General features: G+C 39.6%; 1 long non-coding RNA gene across 2 annotated transcripts in view; it reads right to left on the reverse strand.

Annotated features, from left to right (window-relative positions):
• LOC108536903 (uncharacterized) overlaps nt 1-7,915 on the reverse strand; it is a 40,234-nt gene extending 32,319 nt beyond the window's left edge. For both annotated transcript variants that reach the window (XR_001887654.1, XR_001887653.1), the window contains exons 1-3: nt 7,782-7,915; nt 3,060-3,212; nt 2,181-2,262 (exon numbers count right to left, since the gene is read on the reverse strand). This is a non-coding gene — a long non-coding RNA (uncharacterized LOC108536903). The remainder of the gene's footprint in view (nt 1-2,180; nt 2,263-3,059; nt 3,213-7,781) is intronic.
• Nucleotides 7,916-14,850: the final 6,935 nt, after the last annotated feature.

Raw genomic sequence — 14,850 nt, forward strand, 5'->3', positions numbered from 1 at the left:
AAAAAAAAAAAAAAAAAAAAATTAATTTGTTTCATTTTGCTTTTGATTTGCAGGGCTTGCTCATTTCGGTTTGATCTTATTTAATAATTATGCAAAGCACATACTAGTTCAAAAGTCAATCCTACCAAGCACTGGTCCTGTATTCTCTGTCCTTTTCTTCTTCTAGGAGTAACCATTTTTAATAATTTTTAGTTTCTCCTTCCATGACTTAAGTATAAGCAAATATATTTATAGGTTCCTACCCCACATCTTTCTTAGATGTGAGATAGCTTATCGCATAGTGTTCTGCACTTTGCTATTTCCATTTACCCAGGAGACCACTCCCGACCAGTCTGTATAGTTATTCCACATTTCGTTTTACAGCTGCATAGTACTCCTGGAGTGCTATGTGTCATTGTGTCATTGTGCCATAGTTTATTCATTTAAATCCATGTTGATAGACAGTAGGGTTTTTTTGTTGTTGTTGTTTTGTTTTTTTTGTCTTTTGAAATTACAAATAGTGCCGCTATAAACAGGCAGGCATATATATGCTTTCGTATTTTTGCCAGTTTATCTTTGACATGGGTTCCTAGAAAGGGGATTGCTAGTCAATGGATAATTATATACACACTTAGCAACCCCTTTCTAGACTTGCTAGTCAATGGATAAGCGTGTATGTAATTCACCTGGCTATTGCCTAGTTCCTTCCATCATGTTTATACATTTTTCCTTCCTACAAGCAATGTATGAGAGTGCCTATTTCCTCTCAGGTTAACCAAGAGAGAATACTTTCAACATTTTGGATTTTTGACAATGTGATGTCAGTCTCCAAGGTTCTGGTCTTCAGAACCAGCTCCATATTTCATGTAGGAAAATAATTTTTTTTTTCTAAGTGCTCATCTCAGAAAGCCACTTGGTGATGTTACTATTACCAACTTTGACTCCCTTTCATCAAAAGAGTGCCTTTTCTCTAGGAATGAATGGAAATAAAAGCCCTTCCTATGATTTAGATGACAAAAAAATACCATGTGGTCACACAGGAGCCATTAGCAAGGCCTCCTATTCATTCAACAAAGATTTACTGAGTGTCTCCCATGAACCTACTATGTGCTACTAAAGTGATTTTGGACTAAGGTATGGGGCTGAAGAGTGGTAAAGGTCTAGAAAAAGTGTCTACTATGGCAAGATAAACTATTCCATAATAGGTTCCAAATAACCACAGGCAAGTGTGATATTCAGTCCTCGACTAACCAGCTGTGAATAGCAACATGATGCTATTTGCCCAACTCTGGTATTTTCTGCTGCCCCATCAAAAAGGAAAATGAAGAAATTTTATATTTGAGAAGTAGGTGAAAGAAAAAGACAGAACAAAAGCTGGACAAATAAACACGAGACTTTTCTTTCTACTGGGTAGAAGGCTGATTCAACTCTACTACCATTAACACCCAGTAACAACTTGCACATTGACATTTATCAGTAAATGTTTACGGGATGTAGGGATCATAATTTTAAAATATCTGTATACTAGAGGAGAGAAATATCTAAACCTTCTTTCTCTAAGTTCTATTGCATAAAGAACTTTGCTGATTTTAACCTTCCAGTTTGGAAAGATTTCTTCCCATTCATCAAATTCTGAAAATAATAATAACTGACCTTTGTTGAGTGGTTCATTTGTGCCGGGCACACTTCTAAGTCCCTTACTTTGTTACCTTATTCAGTGTTCTAAACAACCCTGCTTTGCGTGCTTTGATGCAATTATTACCCCATTTTACGGATGGAGCAAGTGAGACACAGAAAGGTTAAGTAACTTATCTACAGTTCAGCTCTTAAGAGTTCTGAGAGTCAGGAGGTAGAATTAACACTCTTGAATTCACTTGTAAACTGAGACCTGCAGAAGAATTCATTTGGGAACTTAGAGTTGCTATACATAGAATGACCTTCCTATTCCTCAGTGAAACTGTCACCACCACGGCCAAATCCATCGTCCCCCCCTTGCTGCATCTGCAGGCAGTTGGCCCACCTCCTGGCCATTCTCCGTGGGTCTCATTCTGAGGCTCTATCTCTGCCTTGAGGCTTTGCTCCGAATGAGTTGATCCTTAATCTGATTATCTAGGCACGCAATTGGTTATTCATCACTTCCCAGAAGCCTTAGCCTGGAGTGTATAGTCCAAAATTCTTTACTATATATTAATAGAAAGTACCTTACTCAGCCTTTCAGTTGTTTATATCACTGTGCAATGGTTTTCCAGCATCCAGCTGTCATCAGTCTTCCCCATATGCCATCTAAAGAGAGATGAGTTGTAAGGTTCTATTGCCAGGCCTCCTGTCTTGCAATTTGATATCAATTACAGCATTTAGATAACGCTGGTAAAAATGATGAAGAAGATTGATGTGACATCTATGGATGAACTACCATTCTCCAATTTTTTAACAGCTTGCTCTGAAATTGAGATCATATAAGGGCCACATCCTCTTAGCCATTCCAGAAAAATGTTGAGTTTCTTAATGCTATTTTATTTTACATTTTTTTCTGTCAATGAATCACTTATCAAACAAAAATCAAAGCAGAAGATGTTTAGCTGCATATTCAAACTAACATCAAGACGGAAAACTTGTAACTGCATATTCATTTGCTCTGGATCTAGAAGAAAAATTAACAAATCCCTGCCTTCTCTCAATTAACACTGCTCTAAAGAACTATGCTGCTTTTTACAGAATAATCTGAAACCTCCTGTGTATGCTGTTATTGTCTATGTACCTGTAAACCTGATATGATACTTATAGTTTCTTTGGCTGCTAATTTAAGTCCATAATCACAAATCACAATCATTTGTGATATAAAGACACAAAAGATAGAGAGATGATCAAAGTAAAGTGACTGCCTTGAAAATATCTCACCCATATAAGGGAGACAGCACAAAATCAAAATCAAAACGTCATCATATAATAATTAAATGCTATTAGAGGATAATGCACAAAAGTATGTCTTACCATTTTCTACATGACCATATGGTGCTTTTATAGTAGAAGAAAAAAATACATTTTTCTTACTTTAAAGCTCTTCAAAGTTAAACATGTACCTCTTGCGCCAGCACAAATTGGTTGCAACTCCAGGAACTTGGATCTGTAGTCCATGAGGGTAGAGCTCATTTATCCCTGGCTACTTCTGAAGTAGGACAGAAATGCTACTTCCCTTTAAAGTTTGCAGTTACCAGTCCTTGCATCTTCTCACCCTCAAAGCAAAGCAAAAACAAATGAACACAAAGGAAAGGAAGGTTTACATTATGGCTACTAAAAGATATGTTTCTGGTAAGTCCTCTCATCACTTAACCACACAAATGCATGGAACTTTAAAGATGCTGTGGTTTCTTCCTAGACTCTACAGGCTCTTTTTTTTTTTAACTGAAGGCTTTATATGCTGCCATGTCCTGGACTAAGAATTTAGAGATGAGTAGTCCACTTAGCATTGAGGGATAAACAGTTCACCAGAGGAGACTTCTGCCATAGAACTCCAACAGAAAATGCTTCTTTTATTAAAGGCACTTTGGCATTCAAAAATTCAAGTCCAACTTGACAAATTTGGGGGTAACTAACGAATCCAAGATGGTGCCATCAATTGTAACGCAATTGGATATCTCATCATCTAATGCTTGTTCTAAGAGTATGATAACTGCTCCAGACATATTTCATTTTTCATGTATTCTTAGCAAAAACTGAAATTCAGCATATCCCCTCCAAGACCCAAGATATCATGATTTTTCTCATCTCTCAGGAGAATACTTTTGGTACAAATGTTTAGAAAAATGTGAGCTGTAGAGAGTGATTTCACGGTTGGTATATGGAAAGGCCTCAGAGAACGAAGTATTGTAATGTAACTTAAGTCACATGAGACTGGATACACTTCTGGAGTCTGGCCCATTAAAATAGAACTACATGGGATCCTATTCAACAAGTTTTTCCATTAAGATAATTAAGACTAAAACGTCCATCAGAGCAATGTCCTCCAAATGTAGCTATGAAAAATTATCCAACCTTAGTTTCTTGGTCTATTCCAAAATCTATTTCAGAACTATTGAGACACTGCTTGCTTGTCACACATTAAATTTTATTTAACATATAATTTCTCTTCAGATACAACATCCAAACACGTTTTTTCCATTCTGAACAAAAATGTATGAGAAAAGGCTCCTCTCCCAATAGCTATTCTCAGCTCTATTTTAATGCAAATTAGAATTATACTTTCATTATTATGAATTAGAAATCCATAATCAAAAGTGCATTTGAATTTTATTTGATATAAGCCCCTTCATACCACAAATTCTAATGGACCCATGACTATACAATTCCAATTTAGATTGGGCATGGTGGTGCCTGCCTGTAGTCCCTGCTATTCAGAAGGCTGAGGCAGGAGAATGGCTTGAACCCAGGAGTTCAAGACCAGCCTTAGCAACATAGTAAGACCCCCATCTCTTAAAAAAATTTTTTTAAAGAAAATAACTTACAAAAACAGTAAAACCCTAATTTGTAGATTCCCCTGCTCCTGAAATCTTCAGAGAATGTTATTAAATTATTTTAACAAATATAAAAGATATAACCAATTGATAAGTTTTATTGGCTACATTTTCATCCATTCTGTCTATCAACAGATGCTTATAGACTATCTACTGGAGTCAAGCACCGGCCTTGCACTTAGGAACAAATAAGACACAGTCATTGACCTCAAGAGACTCTTGTTTGATGTAGAAGAGAGAGGTGTAAACAAACAATTACAAAACAGTGAGACTGCAGTATGTAGAGGAGCTAATGGAGATGAGAAGAGAAGGTGCCTAAGAATGTGGGGAGAATCATGAAATGTTTCACAGAGAATGTAACATGACATAAAACTATATTTAAAATGTGAGAGGCTGACGGGCGCCTGATTACACATGTAATCCCAGCACTTTGGGAGGCCGAGGTGGGAGGATTGCTTGAGTTCAGGAGTTTGAGACCAGCCCAGGCAGCATAGTGAGATTTTATCTCTAAAAAATTAAAAAAAAAAAAAATAGCCAGGCACAGTGGTGCGTTCCTGTAGTCTCAGCTACTTGGGGGGCTGAGGTGAGCAGATTGCTTGAGCCTGGGAGGTCAAAGTTGCAGTAAACTCTGATTGTGCCAATGTACTCCAGCCTGGGTGACAGAGCAAGACTCTGTTTCAAAAACAAACAAAAACAATGTGTGTGGTTATTGAGAAATTGCATTTTAGCAGAGGATTCCATGTGTAAGTGCCAAGAGGCAGGAAAGAAGATAAAAGGCACGGAAAACTGCAAGTTGTTCCATAGGAAAGGAAGTGCTGGGATCTGAAGTCACGAATATCGCCGAGGAGAAGATCATGAAGAACATGGAGGAGTGGCTGTCTCAGGAGAGTCCCTGAAGGTTTTAAGTAGGGCAGGGTACAGCCCAGACCAGAGTTGTCTTTTATACAGCATTCCCATCACAATTGGGAAGCTGGACTGGAGGAAAGCAAGACTAGCAGCTGGGCGTGCAACTTGGAGTTGATGCAGTGGTGCTGGCTGAGCTCATCAGGGTAAGAACCAACACAGAAGGGAAAGAAGGCACCAGATAGACATTTTGCAAGTAGAATGGACAAGACTCAGTGACTGAGGTAAGAATGTGGGGAGAGAGGAAACATATTAAAATGACTGGCAGATCTCTTGATGGACCTTGAGCTCTTGTTTGGAGGATCTGTCTGGGAAATTCTGTCACTTACTATTCTTGGTGGGAAAAGATCCCTGTTGATCTGAGAAGCTCATCTTGTTAAGCAGTGAACTTTGGAAACAAAACACGGCATGAATATGGAAGCACAGGGGTCAGAGGTTGCATCACTTTTACAGTCAACTGGGTGGATGAAGTGTTATTAATCAAGACAACGTATTAGGAGAAGAAATAGATTTTCAGGAGAAGGAGCAATCGGCTGTCATGAATTCCATTTGGGTTAAGTTGAGATGGAGAGGTGTCTTTTAAGTTCGGATGAGGATGTTCTATAGGGAGTTGGTTAAATGGATCTAGAGTTCAGAGGACAATTGGGGTATAGAAATTTGTGAGACATCAGAGAATTGATAATAGTTGAAGCCACAAACTAGAGTTCAAACATAATTGCTGTGCTTTAGTGGTATATCAGATTTTATCAAAATTGAATCCCCCCCCCCCTTTTTTTTTTTTGAGACAAAGTCTCGCTCTGTCACCAGTCTGGAGTACAATGGCGTGATCTCGGCTCACTGCAACCTCTACCTCCTAGGTTCACACCGTTCTTCTGCCTCAGCCTCCCAGGTAACTGGGGTTACAGGAGCACACCACCACGCCTGGCTAATTTTTTGGTATTTTTAGTAGAGATGGGGTTTCACCATGTTGGCCAGAATGGTCTTGAACTCCTGACCTCAGGCAATCCACCCACCTCAGCCAAAATCCATTTAGCTTCCCAAAGTGCTGGGATTACAGGTGTGAGCCACTGCACCCTGCCATTAAATTCTTCACACAATATTTATTCACTCATTCAATAAATAGTAACTGAGCACCTTCTAGTTAAGAACCCAAGTGAGAAGCTTCAAGTAGAGCTATGAAAAAGACAAAAGTCACTCATCTCAAGACATGTATATTCTACAAGGGGGTTCAGATGTTAAACTGGTTACACAATACATTGTTTAATTATATTTGGGACCACAAAGAAGAGATGTAGAGCTTTTAATGGAGGAACAGAACGAGTTCAGTGGCAAACTAGAGTTTCATGTAAGATTCTCTGAAAAGCTACTCTGAGGTAAATTTCAAAGGTGAATTAACCAGGCAAAGAAACAAAAAGAGCATTCCAGGTAGAAGGAATTGGATGTGCAAAGGACCTGAGGCAGAAAAGGATGATAGAATACACCAGACTCTGAAAGCAGGTTACTGGAACAAGCAGAAATGTATGTAAATATGCCAACTTACTAAGTTTAAATAGAACTTTCTTTGGGTAAATATTAAGTAAATTTGATAATAATATAAAAGTATGGTATCCATGCCATCCGAGGTTTTATGCCTCTTGTTTAGAACTCAAACCTCAGTTGGTGGGAAAACAAACAGATAAAACATAAATATAGTCTGAAGGCAGAACACATTAATATAAGAAAAACTTCACTAAATGTTACTGCACTCCGCGCAGCTGTGCAACGGCATGTTCCTCATAGAGAAAGTGAGAAAACAACCGCTAAGATAGACTTCAACCCCATAGCTAGATGGCAATACAGACATACTACAGAAGAGTATATTATTTTCATAAGTATTTAACTATAAAATGCCCTCAAAGCACTTGAGATTCAGGAATAAAAAAGGTCAATGTTATTTTTCTCTTCAGATCCAGAAGGAGGTCACACATTCATCTGGGGTCTTTTAGAGTCCTGGTTCCCCTCTGTTCTCAATATCCAACTTCTAATGGCGCCTGGCTCTGCCATGTGTGAGTTATCACCTGTAGCTACTTCACTCCCATAAAAACCAAGCCCCAAGATAAGATTGTGCAACACCAACCAGAATAATGATAAATAACTGCAACAAAACATTTCCATTTCTCTCACTTCCAAGAGTATTTTGGGCTATATTTTCTGAATAATTGCTCATCTCAACTTGCCTATGTACATTTAACCCACTCAAACCAAAGGTGATAGCAGTTACACATCTAGAAGGAGCTTACACACAGTTGAGGGCATTCAAAATTGTTTTATGGATGAGGCAAACATTGTCTGAGACATTGTGTCATGCCCTACCGTTTTCAGAAATTTCCACGAGACCTTTCATCTTACCTAATGGTTCACAAAGGACATCACTGTAGCATCTCCACCTCCTCATGGTTTCACATATAATGGCTGCAGCCCTCTCTTGCACTGCACCATGGGGCTGCATGGGGAATCCATGAAAGACCTTCAACAGATCTGACTCCAGCAAGTCATAGGCCCAGAAGAGAGAAGCACAAGAGCTCATTCCTTTCTAATCAAAACGAAAATCCAGAGCTTCTCCACAGTATCATAAAAGCAAAACCATCACATTTGTGAAAAAAAAAAAGAGCATATGATAATGGGATCATTAAGATCAACCCTAAAGTATGTTCACAAATATCATGACAACATTGTGGATACTAATTGCTGTTTAAAAACACCACTCCAGCCTAAGTGCTAGTATTAGACAAGGGTACATTCTGTCAAATGTTGTTGGGCCCTTAATTGAAAGGGTCATTAAAAATTTACTGAAGGGGATACTGGAAACACTATAAAGGACAAAAGGTGTGTTTGAAGTTCCATTCATTGTCAAGGATGCCACATCAAGTGTCAAGCACCAGGGGTCAAGATAGGAGAGAATGGATTTGAAGGCAATGATACAGACAGCTCTTTTACATGCAGAGCAAGCCCAGGGCTGCCTGACTTTAGGCTCTGTCAAATACACTGTGATGAGGCATTGGTGATCCAATACACTTCCCATCCAAGAAATGTACCTACGAATCTACATCTTACGAATATTTGATCCAGCTACAAATATGAAAAAAAAATCACCGGTCTCAGAATTATTTCATTGTTTTGCCGAAGTCCTAAATTATTTTCCTGTAACAAAATAAAATGTACTGGGTAGGAACAAGAGTCCAAAAAGGCAAATACCAACTCAAGCCCGTTAAAACTAAGGTTCCAGCCATGCTGATTTTCTTTACGACATAAGTGGTCTACTTGGCTGATAGCAGCAGAGACTTGGGTCAATACTGTCATTCCCGCCTGCCAGCACTGCAGACTTCATGCATTCTCCCTTGAATTAACTTGACCACAGGCTATTTCTTGTAGGGTATAATGAAGAAATTGGCCAAAGTTCCTGCAAGAGATATAATGTTGACATGAATTCTTTAAAACACATAAACAAACCTTGAAGACTAGAAAGGTCATGGTGAAAGAAGCAAATTTCCTTCCTTTAATATTTATGGGAAGAAAAGAATTCTAATCTGGGAAGTGACTTATGAGCAGTAGCAATAGGTCAGGGGCAGAATGTCACATGTGACCATGGGGACCAGACAGGTTACTAATCCTTGGTAAGGACTGTGGGGTGATGCTGTAGGTGTGCTGTGCTCTGTGTGTGTGTGTGCACGGATGTGTATGCAAGTGTGTATGCATGCTAAAACAGCAAGATTAAAACATTCTAACCAAAAGAACTTGGTCTATGCTGAAAGTTCACAGAAGGATAGCACATTTAACATTTGAGAAAAATAACATTTTTAAAAAGTGAACAAGTATGTCCACAGTAGTTACAGAGAATGTTGGCAAGGAAAATCCCCTGAGGACTGCCAAATGTGTCTTGATATCCAAAAGAATGAATGCTGAGCCAGAAATGTTGTGAAATGGGCTCCATGATTTCAACTCCTGATATTTACGCCCTTGTGTTGTTCCCTCCCACTGCGGGTGGGCAGGACTGTGAGTTGCTTCTAACTGATCACATACGGCAAAAGTGTTGGGATGTCCATGACTCCATGTATGTGCTTACTTTACATAAGGCTGTAATTCTTGTCATCGGAGGAGAGGGTCTCCCTTGCTGGCTTCAAGAAAGAAAGCAGCCATTCTGAAAAGACTCACGTGGCAAGGAACTGAGGGCAGCCTCCAGCTGATGGGCGGCAAGAATCTTAGGCCCTCAGTCCGACAGCCTGCAAGGAACTGAGTGCCAGAAGTGGATTCTTCCCCAGTTAAGCCTCAGATGAGTCTACAGACTTTGCTGACACCTTGAAAGCAGCCTCCTGAGACTCTGAAGCACAGGACACAACCAAGATTTGCCCACACTCCTGACCAATGAAACTGACATAATAAGTCTGTGTTGTATGTAAGTAGCTAAGTTTGTCACAAGTATTATTACACAGCAATAAATAATTAATACAGAACTACTACTGATGCCAAAGGCTTTGACTTGACTCACTTCTTTTTTTTTTTTTTTTTTTCCTTCGATATGGGATCTCACTCTGTGGCCCAGGCTGACATGCAGTGGTGCAATCATAGCTCACTGCAGCCTCGACCTCCTGGGATCAAGCAATTTTCCTGTCTTCAGTCTCCTGAGTAGCTGGAACTGCAGGCATGCACCACCATGCCTGGCTAATTGTTTTATTTTTGTAGAGACAGGGTCTCACTGTATTGCTCAGGCTGGTTTGGAACTCCTGGGCTCAAAGGATCCTCCCACCTCGGCCTCCCAGAGTGCTAGGATTACAGCACACCCAGACTGATTAGGTTCTTTCATCCCTAGGGGCTTCTCCTTTATACAATGTGATCACCCACATGTGCTACCACAAAATCTAAAGAAGATTATAACAAAGTTATAGAGGGCCAGATTTTATGTCACGACATCACTGAATGGGACAATGTAATACATTGAAGAAATTACAGAACTCACACCTATGGATCTCCATTTATCTTCCAAGGAGAACGAATTCTGACTTTCTAAAGAAGTAGCAACAGTCCTTCTTCTGTGGAATATAAAAGAAAAGAGAATTTTAGATCCAATATCCCTGATGAACATCGATGCAAAAAATCTTCTCAATAAAAACTGGCAAAGCCGATTTTTCCAGTTTCAGCTACATCAATAAAGCGAGCGCGAGCGATTGATTCTAATGGTGGTTGCTTCATTCCCCTGGAGGCAAGCTTTCAATCATTCCAAATCAATAAACGTAATCGTTGGTTTTTTCTTTTTCCAGTCATTTCTATATCTATTTAACCAATAGACAAGAACCACATGATTTATTCTCCCAATAGATGTCAGATAAAGTGTTTTTTGTACTAATTAATTTCAACTACCCTCTTTCATTGCTATACATAACGCTCAATTATTAATTTCTGTGTTTATATTGATGGAACGTCACCTGCAACATAGTAAGAGCTATCTATGACCAAACCATAGCCTAGATATCATACTGAACCTGGCAAAAACTGGAAAAAATTCCCTTTGAAAACTGCACAGGAGACAGGGACTGCCTCCCTCGCACCACCTCCTATTGCAACATAGTGTTGGAAGTTCTGGCTAGGGCAATCAGCAAGAGCACAAGAAATCAAGGGTATCCAGCACACAGAACAATGTCCCTGTATTGCAGAGACATGATTGTATACTTTTACGGAAAACCGCCATCGTCGCCAGCCCAAAATCCCCTTAAGCTGATACAGCAACTTTCAGCAAGTCTCAGCGTACACAAAATTAATGTGCAAAAATCCACAAGCATTCTTATACACCAGTAACAGACAAAATAGAGCCAAATCAGGAATAACTTCCATTCACAATTGCTTCAAAGAGAATAAACATACCTAGGATCCAGCTTACAAGGTATGTAAGGACCATACTTCAAGGAAACACAAACCACTGCTCATCTGAAATAAACAGACACCAAACAAATGAAGAACTACCATGCTCATCGGATAGGGAAGAATCAATACCGTGAAATGGCCCATACTGCCCCAAGGGTTATTTATAGATTCAATGCCATCCCCCATCAAGCTCACCAAATGATTTTCTTCACAGAATTGGAGAAAAAACAACTGCTTTAAATTCAATATGGAACCAAAAAAAGACCCGCATTGCCAAGACAACTCCTAATCCAACAAGGACAAAGCTGGAGGTGTCACGCCTACCCTGACGTTCAAACTATACTAAAGGCTACAGTTCACCAAAACAGCATGGACTGGCCTACCAAAAACAGATATAGTAGACCAATGGAACAGAACAGAGTCCTCAGAAATCAATACCACACATCCTACATGCCATCTGACTTTGGCGACAAACCCTGAGCGAAACAAAAATGGGAAGGACTGCCAATTTAATAAATGGTGCTGGGAAAATTGCGCTAGCCATCAAGTAGAAAGCTAAACTGGATCCTTTCCTTAGCCGCTTATACGCAAGATTAATTCAAGTGGATTAGAGACTTAAATGCTACGCACCCGTAATACCCATAAAAACCCTAGCAAGAAAACCTAGGTAAACCATTCAGCGACATAGGCATGGCAAAGGACTATCCATGTTAAAACACCAAAAGCAACGGCAGCAAAGCAAAAAATTGACAAATGGATATAATTAAAAAACAGAGCTCTTGCACAGCAAAAGAAACTACCATCAGAGTGGAACAGGCAACCTACAGAATGGGAGAAAATTTTTGCAACCGACTCATCCTGACCAAAGGGCTAATTCAAATCTACAAAAGAACTCAAACAAATATACAAGAAAAAAACAAACAACCCATCAAAAAGTGCGGCAAGATATGAACAGGACATTTCTCAAAAGAAGCACATCATACAGCCAACAGCACATGAAAAAATGCCTCATCATCCTCACCGATCAGAGAATGCAAATCAAAACCACAATGAGATACCATCTCAACACCCCAGTTAGAACTGGCAATCATTAAGAAGCAGCGAAACAACAGGTGGTTGGAGAGGATGTGGAGAATAGAACACTTTACACTGTTGGTGGGGATTGGTACAACTAGTTCAACCATTATAAAACAGTATGGCAATTCCTCAAGGATCTAGAACTAGATGTACCATATGACCGCCAGCCATCCCACTACTGGGTATAATACCCAAAAGGATTATAAATTATTCTACTACAAAGACACATGCACACGTATGTTTATTGGCGCACATCTCACACATAGCAATAGACTTGAATCCAACCAAATGTCCCATCTGTGACACTGGATTAAGAAAATGTGGCACATATATCACGCATGGAATAACTAATCATCCAATAAAAAAGAGAGTTTGCGTCCATTGTAGCGACATGGATCAGCCGGAAACCATCATTCTTAGCAAACTATCACAAGAACAGAAAACCCAAACACCGCATGTCTCACTCATAGGTGGAACTGAACAATGAGATCACTGACTCGGCGAAAGGGGAACATCACCACACTGGGGCCTATCATCGGGGAGGGGGAGGGGCGCGAGGATTGCATTGGGGAGTTCTATACATACTATAAATGATGAATGGAGTGGTGCGTGACGAGTTTGGATGGGTCAGCACACCAACATCGGCATAAGTATACATATGTAACAAAACGCGTGACACGTATGCACATGTACCAATAGAACTTACAGTATAATAAAAAAAAAAAAAGTTAAAAATCCTACACTCAAACTGCCTGCTTTAGAATCCCTGCAAGATTAGCAATAAAAGCCACTCTGCCTTGTGAAAAAAAAAAAGAATATAGATGTGTCTGTAATGTAGCCCATGGTACATTAGAAGGAGCTTTGGAGGCAGACAGATTAAGGCTCAAATCCCAGTTTTTCTCCTTACAAATTTGGACAATATATTGAGTTTCAGTTTACTCATTCAAACAATTGAAACAACCAAATAAACCCCAAAGAGTGTCAAGAAAATGAGTAAGATACATAAGTTGGGCATCAACCACAGTAGGAAAATAAATACTAGTTTTCCTCCCCTTTCTTTGTCCCATAAGATTAATGCATCTTAGATTTTAGAAGAGAATATTTTAAAACAAAATCAAGGAAAATACAACACTAGAAGGAAATGTGGCCCAAGAAATGTTAGATGCACTAAAAATGAAAACCTGATTATATAATTATTAATAGTATTAACAAAGAGGAATTATCCTAAGGACAGTGGTTGCTTAGAGTATCCTCCAATAAATCCTTCTTTTGTTTTTCTTTTTTTTTTTTTTTTGAGACTGAGTCTCGCTCTGTTGCCCAGGCTGGAGTGCAGTGGTGTAATCTCGGCTCACTGCAAGCTCCGCCTCCCAGGTTCAAGTGATTCTCCTACCTCAGCCTCCCAAGTGGCTGGGACTATAGGTGTGCATCACCACACCCAGCTAATTTTTGTATTTTTAGTAGAGACGGGGTTTCACCGTGTTGGCTGGGATGGTCTTGATCTCTTGACCTTGTTATCCACCCACCTTAGCCTCCCAAAGTGCTGAGATTACAGGCATGAGCCACTGTGCCCAGCCAGTAAATCCATTTTTTAAGTGTGTGAATGAAAAAGAAAGGACAGTTACAGAACCCAAGGTACAGAGTAGGAGGAGGAGACAATGGACCATAAGAAGAGGGCCACAGAGACCACAGGCCAGAAGGAAACTTAGGCCAAGCATGGTGGCTCACACCTGTAATCCCAGCACTTTGGAAGGCTGAGGTGGGTGGATCACTTGAGATCAGCAGTTTGAGACCAACCTGGCCAACATGGTGAAACCCTATCTCTACTAAAAATACAAAAATTAGCCAGGCATGGTGGCGGGCGCCTATAAACCCAGCTACTCAGAAGGCTGAGGCAGGAGAATTGCTTGAACCTGGAAGGTGGAGGTTGCAGTGAGTAGAGATCACGTCACAGCACTCCAACCTGGGTGACAGAGCGAAACTCCTTCTAAAAAAAAAAAAAGAAGAAGAAGTAAAGATAGCCTGGGGAAAAGTGCAAAGACAGAAACACATCTACTGTGCTGTAGTCAAAACAAAGAAGTGAAAAATAAAAAGCATACTATCTTTGGTTGGTGAAGATGGTGCAGTATTGTCAGGTGGTACAAAACAAACTGCTTTTACTTTGCACTCATCTTTACCAAGAAGGGTGATCATCAAACAGAAAAGAGAAGAACAGACATAATTAAGATATAACCAAAGAGTAAGATTATGGAGATAATGGAAAAATTGTAACTTGGCTCAGATAATTACTCCCAGGAGAAATAGTTTGCAAATACAATTGGAGAACCACTTTCAGTAATTTGTTTAAAATCTTATGGAACCAGAGAGGCCAAAAAACTACAAATAGGCAAAAAAAAATTGATTTTTAAATAGTAAATGCTTGATAAATCTTGATACTGATACTCGACTAAATTCTCTAATGGATAATCAAACAGATGGTTGGTAAGCA

The sequence above is a fragment of the Rhinopithecus bieti genome, unplaced genomic scaffold (assembly GCF_001698545.2).
Source record: "Rhinopithecus bieti isolate Rb0 unplaced genomic scaffold, ASM169854v2 scaffold_13577, whole genome shotgun sequence".
In the NCBI taxonomy this organism is placed as follows: domain Eukaryota; kingdom Metazoa; phylum Chordata; class Mammalia; order Primates; family Cercopithecidae; genus Rhinopithecus; species Rhinopithecus bieti.